The 10,802-nt window shown below is 37.6% G+C and overlaps 1 protein-coding gene across 1 annotated transcript in view; it reads left to right on the top strand.

Moving 5' to 3' along the window:
- Window positions 1-10,802, top strand: part of ETFA (electron transfer flavoprotein subunit alpha) — a 112,914-nt gene that overhangs the window by 64,745 nt on the left and 37,367 nt on the right. The window lies entirely within an intron of this gene.

Genomic DNA, 10,802 nt, shown 5'->3' on the forward strand with positions numbered 1-10,802 from the left:
CCATGCCCACAATCTGAGCACACTACCAAATCTCAGAATATCCTCAGACTAGCGAAGGCAGCTGTGTCGGAGCCCAACTCTTCTAAACGGTGACCTTTAGTGCCAACTTCCCCTCTAACTGCACAGGCTTTTTTATCCCAAGTCTCCAGAGAAATCAGGCCTGATGAGGAGGAGTTCCTGGAATCTGGACCCCAGCCTTGGTGGGGAACCTCTGGAATGCATGGGGCGGGTCCTAGCTGTTAGGGACATTTCCAAGCTGTTAGTTGCTGTTTAAAACAAATAAAATTGAAGACTTTAAAAAAAAAAAGTCACATTCATTAATATAGGCAGGCATCACTTAACAATAGGGATATATTCTGAGAAATGTGTCATTAGATGATTTTGTTATTGTGTGAGCATCACAGAGTGTACTTACACAAACCTAGATGTCATAGTCTACTGAACACCTAGGCTATATGGGGTAGCCTATTGCTGCTAGGCTACAAACCTGTATAGTATGTTACTGTACTGAATACTGTAGGCAATTGTAAAATGGTATTTGTGTATCTAAACATAGAAAAGTTAATACGTTGTGCTATGATGTTACAACGTCTATGACATCACTAAGGCGATAGGAATGTTTCAGATTCTTTATAATTTTATGGGACCACCCTTATATATGCAGTCTACTGTTGACCAAAAAAACGTTGTTATGTGGTGCATCACTCATCTTGTTAGAAGAATCTTCAAAGCTCGTAGTCATCGGTACAAGTGTTTTAGAATTCTGGTTTTCACTTAAAAGTTCAAATTTTGTCCTTGATAAGAAATACTTTCAGTTGTTGTCTCAGAATTGATGAGGTCACTTTATTCACAGTAAGATACCTGCAAAAAATGCAAATGTCTGTCAGATTTTCTTTGAAGTAAAATTGTGTTTCATGAAAAAAGTACCTGGTTCAGCTTACAGCTCAAACTATTAAACAGGTGCTTTCCCTCGAGACAACCCATTGTGCTTTGGTATGAAGTGGAAGTGTTTTCTACATTCTTCACAGTTTGTCACACCGAATATTAAAGATACATGTACTCCAAGGTCAAGATTTAATAACGTTAATAATTCTTTTTTTTTTTCTTGAGATGGAGTCTCACTCTTATTGCCCAGGCTAGAGTGCAGTGGCACCATCTTGGCTCACTGCAGCCTCCACCTCCTGGGTTCAAGTGATTCTGGTGCCTCAGCCTCCTGAGTAGCTGGGATTACAGGTGTGAACCACTATGCCCGGCTAATTTTGTATTTTAGTGGAGACAAGGTTTCACCATGTTGGCCAGGCTGATCTCAAACTCCTGACCTTATGTGATCCACCTGTCTTGGCCTTCCAGAGTGCTGGCATTACAGGTGTGAGCCACCGTGCTTGGCCAAGGTTAATAATTCTTACTGCTTTGTCAAGGACCTTAGGTGAAAGTGGCTTTAAAAAAACAAAACAAAAAACTGTATGTGGCCATGAAGAACGCAGTGAGTTTAGTGCCACTGCCTTGAAACTACCACTAAGGCAGTGTTACCCACTGTCATATTCAGATCATCAGTGCAAATGTCAATTCGGTTTTCCAAAATAAACCATGGGATTCCAAAAGCTATTTAACACTTTGAGTATTTCATCACCACTTGTGTTCATTGCCAAGGATTCATGTAAAATATTCTTCAATGATTACTTGGTATCAATACTAGACAACAGAAGTAAAGCAGGAAACGCAGTCATGTCTATAGACTTGTCAGGCAAAAGTACAGTTTTGCAGATGAGATGCTGTCTTCATGTTTACAGCTAAATATTTTATTCAGCAAGTTACTGTACCACTGGAATGTGACAGTGCCATAGTTTGTTTTCCTGAGTTTTCAAAGCAGGAATTCAGCAATGTCACCTCTATTAGTCTCTTAGCAACTAGACTTCTCTAACCAATGAAATATGATAACTTAAGATGCTTCAGTGACCTTTTCTTTTCTTGCTTGAAAAGCTAAAATAATAGCTTTTGGCTCTTAAACTCATGACATTTATGTTAAAATAAAATCCAATTTAGTTTTCTCTGAACTCTGAATGTTTGTTTTCAAAATAGTCATCACTTCCTTTGCATAAGATAAAGGTAAATTATTAGCATCTGTAAAGCTAAGAGAAAGATAACTTTTATCATATTTTCATTTATTTTACACAGTATTTTTTAGAGTATATTTCTCTTTTCCATAAGTTAGAAAACTCTGTTATTGGTTTCATCTTTTTCAGTATCTTTAGACATGGTTGTTGCAGCTGTGGGTTGAGAAAGTTAGTCTTCTCTATTTCAGTATAAATATTATAAAAATAGTTTTAGAGAACTTTAAAAATGAATAAAAATTTTAAAAAATGTAAATGTTATTGCCATGTAAGACAACAGAGTGTATTTCTTATGTTTCCTTGCAGGCACAAGGAAACCTTTGGTATTTCAAACATTGGTTTATTGAACAATAATGAAATTGTAGAAATTATAGCAGTTATAACTGTAAGAACACACACTGCTGTACTGTCCTGAGAACAAACTAAGTTAATCCCTATATACATACAAATTTATACCTAAAACCAACTATACCGTAAAACTTTTAGGAAACATAAAATACAGATGCATACATTCTGTTAGCTATCAGAGTGATGGTTTCTTTAAAAGTTCTGGCACCTCTGGGAAATTCCACTGTACACTGTGAGCGAATGAAAGAAAAAAGTGGTAAATAACATCTTAGTATTGCTATGAAAATAGGTTTGACTTTGCAGAATCCCTGAAAGGGTCTTGAGGCTCTCAGGGTTATCCTGACCATATTTGGAGAATTGCTGGTTGTCTAATAGTTTTGTAATGTATTGTAGAGACACTGAATATGTTGTAGAGATTATGGATTCTGTTATATTCCTATTAAGAATATTAACTTTGTGTTTTAGCAGGCAGTTAACTTGGCTGAACTCAAATTCCAGACTCAATCTCCTTATATTCAGTTCTTTTAGTCTTAGCCTGACAGTGTAGAGCTCACCTCATACATGCCTAATGCGGGGGTCAGCCAGAGTTTTGAGTGGAGTGTATGTGCAGAGTTTGTGGTTCTCTCCCTGTGGTTCTCTTCTTCTGGAATGTTTCCCTCACTTTCCAGCTGGTTTGGCAGCCACGAATACTGTCTTTTGTGTGTTTACTCAACCAATAAGACTGCAGATTTCTATCCAAAGTATCTCCTTTTCGGATTGGCTTTTATCCCTGTGGGGAATCCGCAAATGCCCCAAGGGAGAAAATAGAGATATATGCTGGGCTCATTTCAGTGTGCCTCCCTCCCTTACAGAATCATGGCTCCTTCAATGCTGCCTGTCTAAGTTGATCTCCATTGTACTTAAACAGTTGCTATCTGTGTTTTAACCAGGTTTTGTAGTTGTTCTCAGCAGGAGGATTGGTCTGATACAAGCTATTCCCTCAGGGCTGTATGTAAGCCAGGAGTCCTGAGGCCCAGAATTGAATGCATTACTTCACTTGTGCTCTGACTAGTGCAGAGTTGGATTATTATCTCCCTAAATAATATCTTAATTAATGCTACTTAATAATGCATTAGGTTTTTGGCTGCGGTATCCCACTGTTGGCAAGAATTACACTTGTGGCCATCCAGAATCTTTCCCCTCCCCCACTTGAATTGCTGCTATTAAACCACATCTCCTTTGTCTAGTAATAATTCAGTATTTCTTTGTTTTTAAAGCTGAACGCAGTACTTTCATTTATCCTTATTTAATTTGGGTCTACTTTCCCTACCATTGAAACTTCTTGAATCTCTTAAAGCTTGATTTCGTTTTCTACTTTCCTTTCAACTTACATTGTTTGAAGATCCTCTCGTTTTTTTGCCACTTTGTAATAGCTGTGGAAAGCATCATCAGCACTGCTGTTTCTGATGATCAGTAGTAAAAAGTTCCCTACTTCATAAAGTAAGGGCACATAAAGTCAGATTTGGTTATCCTCACAAAATAATATTTTAATAATTTAAAAAACATGTAATACTCAAAGGATGCTGTGAATTTTGTTATTTTTTTAAATGCTTTTTTTGGTCATTCACAATAATTTACATGTGAATATGAAAGATTATGGAACAATTCCTGGTATGCTTATGGATTTATGCTCCCTGCAAGAATTCAGACCCAGTGATAGGAAAACACTAGTCAATTCATAGCTTACTATTGTAACAAAGACTTCTCTTTATTTTTTATTTTGAAATGATTTCAGACTTATAAAAAGTTGAAAATTAAAAGCAGTATAGCTGAGCACTGTGATGTATGTCTATGTCTATAGTCCTGGCTGTTCAGGAGACTGAGGTGGGAGGATTGCTTGAGGCCAGCAGTTACAGACTATAGTACACTATGATCATACCTATGAACAGCCACTGCACTCGAGCTTGCATAATGCAGCAAGACCTCATCTCTTTAAAAAAAAAAAGTACTCTGTGTGTGTGTGTGTACATACATTTTTTTTGAACTAGTTGATAGTAACATTTATAGCCCTTTACCCTTAAAGACCTCAGTATGTATTTCCTAAGAATAGAAATATTCTCTTATATAACCAAAACACATTTATATGCCATATCCCAATTTTGTCAGTTCATATTCTGATTCCAATTTTTTATTTTCTAATGGAATACTCCAGTTTTATCAGTTAGCCTAATACAGAATCCACTTTAGGGCCAAGTATTGTGTTTAGTTGTCATCTCTTTAGTCTTAAGTTATATGGTTGTGGTAAGGGATGGTTCTTGGTTCTTATTTAGTCTCAGTCTTAGGCAGATCCTCTGCACTTGGGCCTCAGAGTGAGGCTTTCTCAGTGTTCTTGTCCTTGCCCCCTGTGTCTCTACCTGTGGCAGCCAAACTCTGCCTTATCTGTAGTGATGGTGGGTAGCAGTTTGAGTCATCCTGAGAAAATTCAGGTGAAAGATAAAGGCTAGAAAGATAGATTGAAATGAGGTCAGAGAGTGTAAATAAAAATTCTGGCTGTGTGAGATGGCTCATGCCTGTAATCCCAGCACTGGAGGCTGAGTTGTAGAATGTACAATAAGTTTACTAGTGAAGTAGAAGGAAACCCAGGAGTTCAAGGGTGCAGTGAGCTGTAGTTGTGCCACTACACTCCAGCCTGGGTGACAAAGCAAGATCCTGTCTCTAATTACATAAAAATAAAGTCACCTTAATAAAAAAGATTCTATATGGTCCTGTTTGTTTGCTAGATGTGGGCTGCAAATTTGGTTTTTAGAAGCCAATTCATATTGGACAACAGGATCAGTGCCCTGATTTACAGTGTCCTAACGTAAAAGCAAACTAAATGGCACATGGGAAGTATCATTTGGCCTGGTATCAAGATCAGAGAGAGATATATCCCTTGAGTCCTTATAAAGAAGGCTCTATTGATTGACATCCTCAACAATACCTTTACTGTAAATAAGACACTGGTTTCATAGGACTGCATTTTTAATAATGTCCCTTAGTGTAGGCAAATTGCCTAATATTAAGCGCATTTTCGTGAGAGGCAGAAATTATGTGATTTTGTATCTGCTGTTCAGGCTTATTCTAGGGTAGTGACTAGTGATCTAGGAAAGTTTATCAGGAAGCCCCATGTATAATATGGGAAAAAGTGGAGTTGAAGTGGGGTGGTATATCTAGAGTGCTACTAGCTGAGCTCTCACCCTTTCTTATTTTCCTGAGAGTCTGTACTACACCTCTGCAGAATGACTAGAGCCCTGAGCACATTATCAGAACTCTGTCCAGAGAAAATTGTTGAATTGCATAGCCTCAGATAGTTCTCTACAAATGTGTCTGTGGCAACTGAATTCTGATTTTTGTCGTCTGTTAGTATTTCAACTACTTTATTTTAAATTGTCACCCCTTTTAAAACCCCTTACTTGGTATCATTATCTTATTCTCAGAAACTGACCATTCCTTCTACTTCACAAGTAAACTTATTGTACTTTCTACATAAGCAAAGCAATACAAAAATACAGCGTATCTACATGTAGATAAAAAAGAGGGCCTCCCTTTTTAATTTTGCTAATATGTCTTCTTATCCTCTGGACCCCATCATTTTGTACCTTCTTTGAGACAGTGTTCTATTAGTTACTCCATCCTCCGGGTCAGAGTCTCTCCTTCTCTATTGGCCCCTTTTCTATAGTCTTAAGAAGAAAACCCTTGGCCGGGCGCGGTGGCTCAAGCCTGTAATCCCAGCACCTTTGGAGGCCGAGCGGCGGAATCCACGAGGTCCAGAGAGTCGGAGACCATCCTGGCTAAACACGGTGGAAAACCCGTCTCTACTAAAACTACAAAAAAACTAGCCGGGCTGACGTGGCGGCGCCTGTAGTCCCAGCTATCGGGAGCTGAGACAGGAGAATGGCGTGAAACCGGGAGGCGGAGCTTGCAGTGAGCTGAGATTCCGGCCACAGCACTCCAGCCTGGGTGACAGAGCGAGACTCCGTCTCAAAAAGAAAAAAAAAAAAGAAGAAAACCCTTTATACTGCCCAGCAGCTTCTTTTCCCATACCTTTATTGCCCTTTCACCTCTCTTGCTGGGCTTAAGCTTGAAAATGTACCTTAGGTTTGCTGTATTCCTTTTCCTTCCCCATTCTTTTCTTTTTATTTAAAAGTTTATATATAAATTTATGAAAATATAAATATATAATTTATATAGAAGTAATAAACACTAATGTTTTCGTCCCTGAATTTAAGAAACAATATTACAGTACTGTTGAAAACCCTTGTGTACTCTTCCTTTAATACACATTTTTTCCTCCTCTCAAAAGTAACCATTACTGGCTGGGCACAGTGGGTGGCTCACACCTGTAATCCCAGCACATTGGGAGGCCGCGGCAGGAAGATCATGTGAGCTCAGGAGTTTGAGACCAGCCTGGGCAACATAGCGAGACCTCCTCTCTACTTAAAAAATTTAGCTGGGTGTGGTGGCATGTACCTGTAGTCCCAGCTACTTGGGAGACTGAATGAAGTGGGAGGATCACTTGAGCCAGGGAGATGAAGGCTGCAGTTAGCTATGATTGTGCCACTGCACTCCAGCCTGATCAACAGAGCAAGAAAAAAAAAGAAAAAAAAGTAGCCATTATCCTAAATTTGATTATTATTGTTTCAAGATATTTCATTTTTACTTTTACTACATATCATCTACAGATCCCTAAGCAGTATATAGCTGAGATTTTCAATATGAGTATGATGAATGATTTAGAGGCATACCAGATGTTGATCCTCTCAGCCTTTGGAACAGTGGATTTTATGACCAGCCTTGTTTGTGTATGATACAAATGTTATTTTCTGTGTGCCATGGTATAAAAAAGTTGGGGAGCACTGATATATAATGTTATTGTGTATATTTTTGAAATTATCAATAGTAATGTCCTATATATGTTCTTTCTTTTTTCAATTCATCTTGTATTTGTGAGACTCATCTGTGTTAATGCAGGTAGCATTTTTTTCATTTGTATTTCATTTATGTATGGTATTCTATTATATGAATTTATCACACTTTACCTATTTTCTTACTAATGGTTGTTTAAGTAGTCAATAATTTCTTACAAATAATGTTACCATGAAGATTATTAATAATGTTTCCTTGTATGTTAGTGTTTTATTAAAGAAATATGCCTTGGGGTGACATTGCTAATTGTAGATAATCTAGCTTTACCAGATTTTGACAAATTGTTTCCCAAAGTGGTTATTCCAGCTTATATTTACTAACAGTTTTAACAGCTCTCTGAACTTTGTTTATTTACAATTTAAAAAAAAACTTTTGCAGTTCTTGAGATAGACGGCAGTTCTGAAGATGGGTGGTGATGGTTGCATAACAAGGTAGCTGTACGTGTCCCAGAACTCTATATTTAAAAATGATTACCATGGACCGGGCACGGTGGTTCATGCCTGTAATCCCAGCACTTTCAGAGGCCAAGGCGGGTGGATCACCTGAGGTTGAGAGTTCAAGAGCAACCTGACCAACACGGAGAAACCCTGTCTCTACTAAAACTACAAAATTAGCTGAGCGTGGTGGCACATGCCTGTAATCTCAGCTACTCCAGAGGCTAAGGCAGAAGAATCGCTTGAACCTGGGAGGTGGAGGTTGTAGCAAGCCAAGATCGCACCATTGCACTCCAGCCTGGGCAACAAGAATGAAACTCCGTCTCAAAAAAAAAAAAAGATTACTGTGGTAAATTTTATGTTATATATATTTTAGCACAATTTTTAAAAAGTTTTGCTGGCCTGATGGGCAAGAAATCTCACTGTGCTTTTTATCTGCTTTTCTGTGATTACTAGTGAGATATCTTTTCATATGCGAAATATCCATTTATGGTTTTTTCCCCTTTGAATATTTAATGTTAAAACCATTTGCTCATTTTTCTATTAAATTATTTTTTTTCTTTTTTTCTTTCTGTTTTTTTGAGACGGAGTCTCGCTTAGTCGCCCAGGCTGGAGTGCAGTGGCTGGATCTCAGCTCACTGCAAGCTCCACCTCCCGGATTTACGCTATTCTTCTGCCTCAGCCTCCTGAGTAGCTGGGACTACAGGCGCCTGCCACCTCGCCTGGCTAGTTTTTTTGTTTTTTTTAGTAGAGACGGGATTTCACCGTGTTAGCCAGGATGGTCTCGATCTCCTGACTTCGTGATCCGCCCGTCTCGGCCTCCCAAAGTGCTGGGATTACAGGCTTGAGCCACTGTGCCCGGCTTAAATTATCTTTCATTGATTCTTGGAAGTTCTTTTTTTTTTTTTTTTTTTTGGAGACAGGGTCTTACTTTGTTGCCTAGGCTGGAGTGCAGTGGCGCGATCTCAGCTCTCAGCTCACTGCAGCCTCCGCTTCCTGGGTTCAAGCAATTCTCCCACCTCAGCCTCCCAAGTAGCTGGGACTACAGGCGCCCTCCACCATACGTGGCTAATTTTTGTATATTTTTTTGTGGAAATGGGGTTTCACCATGTTGGCCAGGCTGATTCTTGGAAGTTCTTTATGTATTCTGGATACACATCTTTTATTGGTTATGTGTGTTGCATACATTTTCTTTCATTTATGTCTTTCCCATTTTAAAAAATAATACCTTTTGATAGAGCATTAATTTTAATGTGGTTCAACTTATTTTTTTTTCCTTTTGGTATGTACTTTTGTGTCTTGTTTAAGAAATCATTCCTAAGATAGGTTTGTAGAGATATTCACCTGTATTTTCTTCTAAAAGTTTTTAAAATTTTGTCCTTCTTCACATTTTGGTTTATAATTATAATCTACTTGATTTGATTTTTATGTTGAATGTGAAGTGAGTATTCCATTTCCCCCCATATAGTTAATCAGGTACCTCAGCACCATTTAATACACATTCCTTCTCTCCTCCACTGATGTGCAGCATCATCTCTTATATATCAAGTTTATATGTATGCAGGGGTCTGTTTCTGGGCCATCTATTCTGTCCCATTGGCCAGTTGTTTATTACTGTACCCATACTACATTTAAGCTTTATAATAAAGTTATCTGGTTGGCAGTATCTCCCTTCTCAGTTCTCCAAAATGTTTTTAGCTATTGGTTCCCTGCGTTTCTTTACAGTTTTAGAATTCATTTGTCAAGCTTCACAGTTGAAATATTGATCAGAAATGTAGGTATAACTCATTATCCAGATTTAGACTATTACAAAAATTGTATAGCTACTAAAACTTCAGAGAACTCAGACCTATGTTTTATTATCTTAACAGGGAGAATTAATAACTGGTTCACCGTCTAATGGAAACCTCAAATAATTTTCCCTCAGTTACAAAATCTTAAACACTTTTATAAGAATCCCACTTCATGTAAAAATCTGCATTATGCGTGTAAAACACCAGTTACTTAACACTTACTACACTCATTATTTGGTGTGTTTTTGGACAGAATAGTGTGGAAACTGTACAGTATCAGATATTTCTTCTATACTGCCCCAAACGTACCATAATGTAATTAAGCAATGAGAAAATATGTTAAAGATACATGATGAACTGCAAATAACTCTTAGCTAATAACCAAGACCATGTAAAAAAAATAATGTACTGATTAAAGTGTTGCCTGAGTTAGATTTGCTGGTGAGAAGTGGGAGAAGGGGCTGTTACCATGGTTGCCATTCAGTCGTGAATCAAAATGTGTGGGAAGGATCTAGCAAAGGGCTCACTATTGGATCCGAAGAAGTGATGGACAGTTTTCTCCACTCCTGAGGTCCAGAAATAGATGGCTGTGAACCATTGTCTGCAGTCTTAGATAAAACAATTAGATGAAAATATCTTTAAAATGTATGTCTCCTTGTGTTCCTTTTGCTCATGGTTATAGAATGTGAGCATAAGATATGCTCTTGTCAGGAAAATAGCTGAGATACAGCTGTTGAGTAGACTGGACAGTCTCTCTTAGATTCATAAGCACCTTAAATGTGCATTCATGCAAATCTCTTGATAGTTGTTTTTTTAAATTTGAATAGTGACTCCTGGGTTTAAAAAGTACATATTGTAACATATATTCAGATAGTGAAAATTCCTCAAGTGAGGAACATTGGATGTATAGATTAATTTGGAAAGAGTCAAAATCTTTGCAGCATTTGCTCTTCTGTGACCATGATTTTATTTCTCCACTTGTTTAGACAGTTTTATAATTTTTGTTATAAAAGTATGTAGATATATAGGAATGCAATTGATACTTATATATTATTCTTACTAATTTATCTGTAGATTCTCTTGGATGTTGTACATAGCCATATCTTCTGGGAATAATGAATAATGAAATTTTGCTTTATCTTTTTATTCAATTTTCTTTTCTTTTTTTTTTT

This window comes from Rhinopithecus bieti, unplaced genomic scaffold (assembly GCF_001698545.2).
Source record: "Rhinopithecus bieti isolate Rb0 unplaced genomic scaffold, ASM169854v2 scaffold_47256, whole genome shotgun sequence".
NCBI classification, from domain to species: Eukaryota; Metazoa; Chordata; class Mammalia; order Primates; family Cercopithecidae; genus Rhinopithecus; species Rhinopithecus bieti.